Consider the following 10503-nt stretch of genomic DNA (forward strand, 5'->3'; position numbering starts at 1 on the left):
TTGGTTTCTCCTTTCCCTCCATATTGTCTATCACTTCCTACACCCATAGTCTAGCTATTCCTCTTGTGAAAAGATTCCCTAGTGGTTGATATTTAAGGTCACATGCCCTATGATAACACCAGTGTTCACATCATAATCTGCTGAACATTTTCTGTGTCACCCCCAGGCTTAATACAGAGTACTCTGGTTGTGATTTCGTTTTCTAACACACTGAGTTTATACAAGACACCTTCCCTAGATCTCCCCAAATCCCTCACCTATGTCAGGACCTATACTCTGAAAGGTGGAAGTTAGTTGTGCCCTGTGTCTATGGCTGATGCTAATGATAGGAATGGAAAATGTAGCCTGGAGAATGTTTAGAAGAATTAGTAAGATAAATTCTAAAATATACTTGGCCCATGGCTGACCTAGATGTGACTGATATCGTCATAATGTCACTCTAGTAAGGTCAATCAGGACTTACTGAAGCTGAGCCGGAATAGCCTTGCTTCTAAGCAAACAGAACTCAGAGCATAGTAAGTGGCTAGTTACTTAGCTCCAGAGCCAACCATAGTCACCCTTCTGGCCCATGAAACCTGAAGTCATCCCTGACCCCTGCCCATGGCAGAACCATATGGCTTTCCCAACTTCCAATCCATCCTATTTTGTCTTACTATCCCAGAGTCCTTTGTATTACCAAAGGTATCTCCTCCCCCTCTCCAACATTAATTAATGGGGTAACAGAGGGCATCTGGGTGATCTGCTGACTCTATGGAATGGCCTACTGGGTGAGTAAATGCTACCTTGGAAACAGAACCTTCTTCATTCTCCAAAATGGCTTCCCTTGATCCCCAATTCCTAGTTCCCTAGCCTTCCCATGTAGACACTGCATCAAACTAACTTATAGCATGACTGAAGGAGTGGTGTGTGGCTTCCAAACTCAGATCATGAAGATATTCTCTCAAGTCCCTCTGTCCAGGTCGAATCAATCACCATGAATAATGTTTAGTTTACCTGTCAACTTGATACAACCTAGAATCATCTAGAAGAGAGTTCCAATGAAGAATTTTAAAAATTAGATTAATTGAAGTAAGAAGACCTATACCATGATCTCTATAAGAATAGGAATCTAAGTTCAAATATTCAACACCTACAAATGGGACATTTCCAGTGCTAAGGGATGGAGGGGTGGTGGCATGAGGATGATTGTGGCTTGCTTGTCAGCTAGCCTAATAAAAATAGTGGGCTTCAAGTTTAGTGAGAAACTCTATCACAAGTGAATAAGGCAGAGAGAATAAAGACACCCAAATGTCCTCCTGTGACTTGTATGTGTCTATAAACAGGTGTGCATACCCTTCCACCACAAACACAAAGATACACAGACACATACACCATACATTACACAGATGACACCATAGATAAACAAAGAGGACAAGAAGGAGGTGAACAGAAAGAAGAAGAGTATGAAGAGGAAAAGAATGAGGAAAAGAGGGAGAGGAGGAGAGACAGAGGGAAGGAGGAGACAGTGAGCAGGAAGTAGGACTAGGCTATCAAATCTCAAGGTCTATCCCCAGTGACTCACTTTTTCTAGCAAGGTTCCACCTCCTAAAGTTTCTACAACCTTTCACAACGGCCCCATGAGCTGCATACTAAGTATTCAAACCCCTAAGTCTCCGAAAGCCATTTCACACTGGTTGAGGAACACTATTCCTAGGGAGACATTATCAAGCGTCCACTCACCTCAGAAAGGGAACCAAAGACAGACCAGAGTAATGATATCACCAAATATGACTTGATAAACCAATGTGTGTACCGGGGTCACATACAGCAGTGTGTATAAGAGGTTAATTACAGAAGCAGCTGTTCAAAGGCAGCTACATTACCTAAATGCTAACAACTCACCAAGCTCAAACACTAGAGCTCTGTAAACTGGACAGGGTACAACCCTCTCTCTGAAGCGGGCCTCACTGCTATTTAACCTGGGGGGGGGGGGAACTTGTGAGTCTAATAAGTTTCAGGAACTCTTTCAAACGTGTGAGTTGTTTACTTCCTGAGACTTAAAGAGCTTCCTTCCCTCCAGTATGGAATAGTCCAACCCTTAATTTCAGAAGAAATTGCTACACCGTAACACTCAAATTACAACAGGCAGGAGGACCACCTGCATGAGCGACCCAAGGTAATAAACAAATAGCATCAAATTCATAGTAACAGAGTAGCCACCTTTTCCAGGGCATGAACCTCTTAGTCCAGCTGGGCTGGGCGAATGCCTGTATATACCATAGAAGGAATGTGTTGAGACCTGGCCTAAATTTAGACTTGAGCTTGAAGGTGCTAGGTTGTGTTCAGCAAGGTCATTTGGGGCAGGGAATTCTACCTCAAGTTTACTGCCATGTATGAGTTGGAGAAGTGGTTTCCAGGTAAAAGCTGCAAGCTGCTCCAGCTTTTGAGACCTCCTGGTCTTGGATCTCATACAAGCCTTCAGCTGCCTTACATTCATCAAATCTCAGGCTGCATTTTGCCAAGAACAACGTGTGTGTGTGTGTGTGTGTGTGTGTGTGTGTGTGTTTTAAGGGGAAATTAATGCATATGCTTCTGATTCATCTTATGTGGAAATGATCAAACTATTGTGTCTGAAGTAGAGTAACATCTAGGAAAGGCTTTGGGTAGTTTTGCCAGGTTTTCATATGTCTCTTGAGGAGGCCTCACTACCTGCCAGTCTTATCAGGAGGTATAAATACCAATTCCTAAGAAAGTCTGCCGTGCTACCCCACCATCAATCTCAGAACACATGAAGACTCCAGTCAGAGGCAGTCTGTGGAACTGCTCTCCTTATAAGTTACAAATCCCTCCCAAGTAAGGAAACTGACCTGTGTGGAAGCCAGACACCCTAATTGATAGATCCCACCATGACTCACCTTCTTCGACATTAGAAGTATGTCTAGCATCTGACCAACCCTCTGTCTGTGCCAAGTGTGCCAGGAAATAAGGCCATTTAGGGAAACCTGGACTGGAAGACAGGGAAGTTGAAAGATTTGGGGAAACAGAGCACTAAGATGTTTGGTCTCTGAGTTCTTGCTTTCTCCACTTGTAACTTTCCTTAGCCACATGCGCAGGAGTGACACCCAGGCAGAGCAGGCTACCATTCAACAGCCAGTTTCCATGCCTCTCCTATAGTACCATGAGTTTTCCTAAAGGAAAAAAAAAAGGGACGTTGAACCTGATCCTGATGTAGGCTGTAAATCAAGCCCTGATCCTGGCCAAACAATACCCTGACCATGGGCTTGAATTAAGGGTGGTCACCCTATCTGTCAGACCAGTGTAGCATAGCCAAAGATCAAAGCCGATAATCAGCTTCAGTCTAAGTTTACAACCCACTTATAGCCTGTGCACTGTTCTTGCCCCTGAACTATACCACAGTTCTGTATGATAGCTTGGCACATCCTTGGACCCTATCAAGGCCATGGTGGGCTGTGTCTCTGTCCTCAAGCCCTCACTTCTCTTTACCCAACTGCAAATGCATTAGAGTCTAGCTAGTGTCTGCCATCTCCTGGCCCTTGCAGGCCACAGAAGTCAACAGTTCTACCTGAGGGATAGGTGGTAAGTAAAAGTTGCCATCTGCACAGGAGGTGACCTGTTCCTTCCTTCACAAGGTTACTGTATACTAAGTTTGCAGGTCACGGCATCCTTACTTTGACTTGGCTCTGATAGTTCCCTGGGACCCTCCCCAAGTACTCTCTTTCTCCTGACCTCCTGATCATGGTAATTAGAACCCAGCAGCGAAGACCCAGATTCTGATTGTCCCTTATAAAATGGCCAGGAGTTGAACTTCCCTTCTCTCTGGCCACTACTCAGTTTCTTATGGGTCAGCCTTATAGTTTCCACAATTCTAAATGGTATTGTTTATAGTGGCTTATTTTTTTTCTGCTGAGATATTGTCCTATGATTTCTTGTGTGAGACTATTCCTGAGGAAATGCAAACAAACATTTATCCACACCCCGTATAGGGAAGCAACAACAGACCAAAGGACAGATACCACCAAAGTGTAACTTGGTGAGCCAGTGAGCTTTACTGAAGTTTCTTGCAGGAACAGAAATGACACAAACAGCTGAATCATCAAAGATCACCCCAGCACAGGTGACAGTTTGTGAAAAGCTGGGAACATTAGAGCACACTGCACAGCCTGCAGGACACTCAACAGGTGGGAGAGTGAGAGAGCTCTTGGCAAGTCCTCAACTCAGTCTGTCTGAGCCTTTTCCTGACAGTTCAGCTTGTCTCTGATTCTTCTAGGCAATTTAACGTGTCTTAGACTTTTCTAGGTAGCATGATTTTCTCCTGAGACTGTCTCCCAACTACATATGGGGGGGGGGGGTGCTAAGTGAATCTGCTCAGCTTCAGGGACTTCCTGAAGCTATTGAGTTGTTTATCTCCTGAGCTTAAAGCACTCTCCTCCAGAATGGAATGTTACACTTTCCTTTAGAACACCCTGTGGTTACACCTCCTTATAACTATCCTGTCATAAAGCATCCTGTTGTTTCACCTCCCCCTCTAACATCCTGTGTCATAGTAAGTTTCCCTATAGGATGGAAGATTTTAATCTTGTGGGGAGACTACTATACAACACTCCTCTAGAGCAAAAATTCAGGATCATCTCCTGAGGGACAAGAACCTACTACGAGAAAGTTAGGGGCACCATTCAGTGCCATTCAAGGGAGCAATGCCGCTGTTCCCAGTATAAGTCCTCCAGACAGTCTGCCATGGGCACACATGGACAAAAAGCCCCCCCCCATCAGTGCCAGGAGTGTAACACCTGCACAAAGGGACAATGTCATTCATGTGTTCTGTCTGGGACAGGTGTGCTACAGAAAGATCTGGCAAGAGGTCTTAAGAAAAATCACAGGGTGAGAGGTGATGAAAAGAAGACTCAAGAGGGTCTTCTCCCATCAGGACTTAGCTTCCACACAACCTGCCAAGCACCAGCCAGCCAGCATCCTGTTGCTCTTGCAGAAGAAACAGCTCAAAGCTCACATCTTACACTATGCTTACTACCAAAGATCCCTTGGTAGCTTCAGAGAGCTTCAGAAAGGGGATGGAGCAGTGAAGTGAAAATTTCTGTTTTCTTTGGAGGCTCAGTAGTGTCATGTGATGTTTCTCTGGAAACTGTGAAAGGGCATATGATGTTTTGCTGGAGAGGACAAGTGTGATGTGTAGATATAAATATAACCCCACAGAGAGTGGCGGGGATGCTCTTGCATGGGTTCATCTTGCAATGCTTTGTCTGTCTTCATTTGTAGTGACTTCACAGAGAGAAAGGTGCTGAAGAACTTCTCGTGGTAGAGAAGACTTTTCCGTCAGCGCCTCATGGCTCCTTCTAGATTGAGCCACTGCTACTGATTCCTGTCTGATGGTCTCGATTGGACTGCACTGCTGTTACTGATTCATTTTTGGAATCACCCCAAAGAACTACTTCTAAACAGGTCCACTTCCCCCCATTTCCTAACCTTTCTTCTCCCCCTACCTTTGGTTGGTGGGCTGGGGAGGTTGAACTGTTTAAGAACCTTATTAAAGTAGGTTTTGAAAAACCTGAGACTACAGGGTAGAGATCTCTTCTTTTTTGTAGAACTAAATGTGTAGACAGAAGGGTAGAGGGCAAAAACCGTCTCTGTGGATATAGATAAGCCCTAGAGAAGCCAGGAAAAGTTAATCACACGCCTTATCACCTTAATGGAATGAAGTGTTTAGCCATATGAGAGGAGGTGTGTCACTGAGGGAGGGCTTTGAGCTTTCAAATGCCCATGCTATTTCCAGTTAGTTCTCTATCTCATGCTTATGGATGAAGGCGTAAGTTCTCAGCAACTTCTACAGCTCCATGCCTGCATGCCTGCCACCATGCTCCATAATGATAATGGACTCTAACCCTCTGGAAGAGTGGAGCCCCAAATTAGTTTTCTTGTATATGTCTTGACCATGGTGTTTTGCCCTGGCAATAGAAAAGTAATTAAGACACAGCCTAAAGCAACCCCTCTGCCACAAGTTTAACCTCTGCAGCCCTCTCCCTTTGAGCATGAGTGGGGCTGGCAGCATGCTTCTAACTCATTAGAGTACTGCTAAGGTAGGATAAAGTCACTCCCAAGGTCACCTTCCCAGGCAAGGCTTGAGTGGCCTCAAACTCCAACAGTCATCCCCACCCAGCACCCATTGAGAAGCTGGGGTGCCTTGCCACATGGCTACATGGAGATGTACTCAGGGAAACACTGAATGAGCCAGGATGGGAGCAGAGTCCACCAGATGAGATCTCGTGTGGCATCTGCGAGGCCCTGAGCAAAGACCACAGGAGATGCAATCTCACTGTGCAGAAAGAAAGACTAAGTCCCTCATTCCTCTAAGCGCCCATAATGGTGGTCACCTCCGAACAGGACCTAGCTCTGAGCTCTGGGACCCTTGGCTGAGCTCTGCTTTAAAAAAAGAGCATTGTTGTTAACAGTGATGACACTTGAAAATTACTTGTATAATTAGAATATTAATAAAAACATAAAAAAGGAAATAGTGTTTGTCCAGGCATAATATCGTTTTATGCACACAGTAGCCTGGAGGGCTTCACTTCCATTTAGCAGGAAAAGACAGAGACCAGGGGAGGGGAGCTGGCTTGTGCAGATGCCACCAACTTGTCAGCTACTGGGTCCACAGTGTGACCTTTCCCTGGGCTGTTGTGCTTGCTACTCATGTGCCTGGGAGGTAAGGGAAGACACTGTGGACCTTGGTAAGACAGCCACATTAGTGCTAGGAAACACACCTGCAGGCTCCCAATCCCCTCTGTGATGGACAGAACATTTGTGCCCCACGCCGAATTCTTTTGTTGAAGCCTGAAGTTCAAGTTCATAGGACCATAGAGAGGAGTTAGAAGAGAGTGGACCCCTGTGAAGGAAGTGGTGACTCATAAGGAGGAGAAAAAAAAAAAAAGGACTTCTTTCCAGTAGGTCAGAGGCCACATCTAGAAAATTCCATTCCGAGTATCTGTGGAAATTTATGGTTCATAAGAGTAACTGAATCTGTATGCATATCCCATGGGTAGAGAGACCTCAAGGGTAAAGAGCCTGCTTAGCATATGTGATATCCTGGGTTCTATCGCTAGTACTGAAAAGACAAAACATAATACAGCTTATACTGATGTCAGTCTGTACCATATGCTACCCTGCCCAGGGTACAGAGGACACATAGTTCCCCACAAAAGGAGGACAGTAAAAAGCCATGGAGTTGTCAAGGGAGTTTCTCCTCTAGACGAGGAGGTTTAAGGCCTCCATGCCTCTAGCAGCCTCTGACTGGGTCTCCTGGGAGCAGCCTTCTCTCCCCGCCCGGCCCAGAGTTACTGTACTCTGTGTCACTCACTTCTCTGGGGCCCCAGCAGCCTGCATTGTTGAGAACATCATGTTTGACTTTAATCAGAGCTGCTGTCAAGCATTCGCCCCCTCCTTTTGTGCTTCATTGTCCTCAAGGGAGAAAAGTTTCTTATGAGCATCATTTTATACCAACCTCCCAGACACAATGAGATTCTGCATTTCCTGAAGCTGCTTGGCTGGTTTCTGCTCAACCTTGAGCCTCTTGCTATCCAATCTCAGGGCCTTGGGTTCACCATATATGCAACCAGGGGTTGGAAATGATCTATAGGGTATTCCATTCTGAGCATCTGTGCAATTTTATGGTTCATAAGAGTATCTGAATCTATATACATGTCCCAGGTCTCCTTGCGTCTGACCATCTCACCTACAGTATTGACTGAACTTTCTTTGTGCATGTCTGAGACTGCATTCCCCTGCTCTGACAGCCTCTGTCTTCCTGGTGTTTAAAGCTCTTATCACTTGGCCTCAATACTCCATTCTGCTTCATCTTCTATCCCTGCCACAATACTCCATTGTTGCCACCAGCAAGAAACCCCCACTAAGGGTTCCTTTGCACAACCTTGATTTTATAAATCTTGTTCCCTCCACCTGGAGTGGCCTTATCTTTACCTGACTTTGTCTTCAAAATCCAATTTAGATACCAAGGTCTTGAGGATGTACTAGGTGTGATCTTAACTTTGCATTGGGCTCCCCTAACCCTGCACATTGACCTAGGCCAGCATTCTCCACTTTGTGGTCAGTGTCTTTAGGGACCAAATTCATCCAGGATAGAGACCAGTCTGTTTCCAGTGTTGAACACTGGACAGCCCTGTCAGCCACATGATGGGGACACACAGGGATGGACAGAATTCATCTAAACAGTGTCTCTCTCTTGTTCTGATATTTGCCATTGTGACTGTTGTTTTCACATCATCTCTGCTGCTGGTACATGACTTGATGTGTCTCTTAGCTAGTTAGGTGGGCGTGCCTGCCTAACTCATCAGTTCCTTATACACCTTCTCAGCTGTGATCTATGGGCAGGGTCTACTCTAAAGGGGAACCTCAGAGATGGCAAAGAAGGTAGCATATGACTTAAGGCAGGATCTGTGTTCATAATGTCTCCCTTGTCACAGTACCCTACCACCATCTGGACCTGCCATAAAACGTCCATTCCCAGGCTCCATGCCCCCAACTGGTTATCTATTCATTCCTCCACTTATTCTCTGTTATGGTTTTATTTCTGTTGCTATGATGAAATATTCTGTCAAAAACCAACTTAGAGGAAAAGGGTTCATTTTAAGTTACAATTCCAAGTTGAAGAGCATCACTGTAGGGAAGTCACAGCAGCAGGAGCTTGAAGAAGGTAGGAACATCATACCCATGGTCCAGAGCAGAGCAAACCCAATGCATAAAGAGTCGCTTGCTTGCTTGCCTGATTTCAGTTCTGATGCTCTATTTTTATACAATTAAGGAAGCATTATCTAGGGAGTAGTGCCTCCCACAGTGGACTGAGTCTTCTTACATCAATTAAACTAAGACAATCCTCCACAGACACACTCACAAGCCAGCCCAATGTGGAAAATCCCTTATTGTGATTGTCTGAATGAGAATGGCCCCAAAGGCTCATATGTTTAAATGTTTGGTCTCCAGATAGTGAGTTTATTTGGGAAGGATTAGGTGTGGTTTTGTATACTTTCTACCATGGCAATAATGGACTAACCCTCTGAAAATATAAACAAGTCCCCAAGGCTTTCTTTTATAAGATTTGCCTTGGTCTTAGTGCCTCTTCATGTTAATAAAACAATATCTAAGACACTCATTGAGATTCTCTTTCCAGGCTATTCCAGGTCATGTCAAGTTGACAAAGCTAACCATCACACACTCCCATAAAGCTGTTATAAGGATGTAATGAATGAACATAAAGTTCTAGAATGTTCTTGCAGTGTGATAAGTATGGCAGGAGCATTTGCTTTCACTATTCTATCATTAAGTACTCAAGACAGCTTGATGGTGGTGGTGAGGCTCATCGCCTTCAGCATACACTAGGGAAACAGGCTGGCAGGGAATGAAAGCACCTAAGGATAAGTCTAGGAAGAGGCACAGAGGTTAGAAAGCAACATGGGACTGTTTAGTAGAGCTTTATCCTCTCCTCTGCCTCGGTGAAGGGCTGAGACCAGGCTAGCTCAATAATAACATCTTATTACTCCTCTGGACTCTCTATAGCCCCCCCCCCCCCCCCCCCAGGCCAACAACTTGGCCAGAAAGAAATGAAAATGGGGTTAAAAAAGGCAACACCATCTCAGGTGAGAATCTGATCCGGTGTTAAGCATCCTTCACCACACACACATCACACATGCATATGGGAAAGTATCTGTGGGCCACAGCTGTATTTTAATGGCTCCTCCATGAGACGTTGTTTAGAGACACTTCCCAGAAGTCCCAGCAGTCCTGGTCTCATGCATCATGCCCATCTGTCCCCCAAACAGGAGTTGGAGGCTTTACAAACATCCAATATGTTATTCTCAACATTTTCCAGAGTATGGTACTGTGGCTTGGTGACAAGGTTTGCTCAAGGACAGTGAGGAAGTCAGTGGCCCAGGCAAAATAAGAACCGTGCATCCTGAAATCCTCTCTGGCATGCTCCCCCTTTGTCAGCTAAGTTTTCAGTTGTGTTGGGAGCTCCCTCGGGAAGCAATGAACATACCCCCAAGGCTCCTCCTACCGGGGCTATTCCTTTAACTACCCAAAGGGGGCTTTAGGGGCCCAACTCCATCCTTCCCTGGGAGCCCAGAGCCTTGGTGGGATTTCCCCAGGCAGCTCTGTAGGTATCTCATGAGCTCCCTGCCTGGCTGCCTTTTGCAGTACTAAGCCTGTGATCCCAACCCCCTTCACTTGCTTTTTATTCCCTCTAAAGGTGACTTGGTGACACGGTTCCATGAGGCCCCACCTCAAGCTTCAGTTATTTGTGATTTAATGAGGAGCCTTTTAATTATAACATCTGTTGTTTTAATTACCAAAGGAATTATAATGAGGCTCCCGGAGGAAGCCGAGCCAGTGCAGAGGCTGGAAAAGGATGCTCAACATCAGAAGGCCCGCCGGGTCCTTGGCACAGTGACTGCCACCAAGCGTGACCCGTCATGGAGAGTACTT

The sequence above is a fragment of the Mus caroli genome, chromosome 11 (assembly GCF_900094665.2).
Source record: "Mus caroli chromosome 11, CAROLI_EIJ_v1.1, whole genome shotgun sequence".
NCBI lineage: Eukaryota > Metazoa > Chordata > Mammalia > Rodentia > Muridae > Mus > Mus caroli.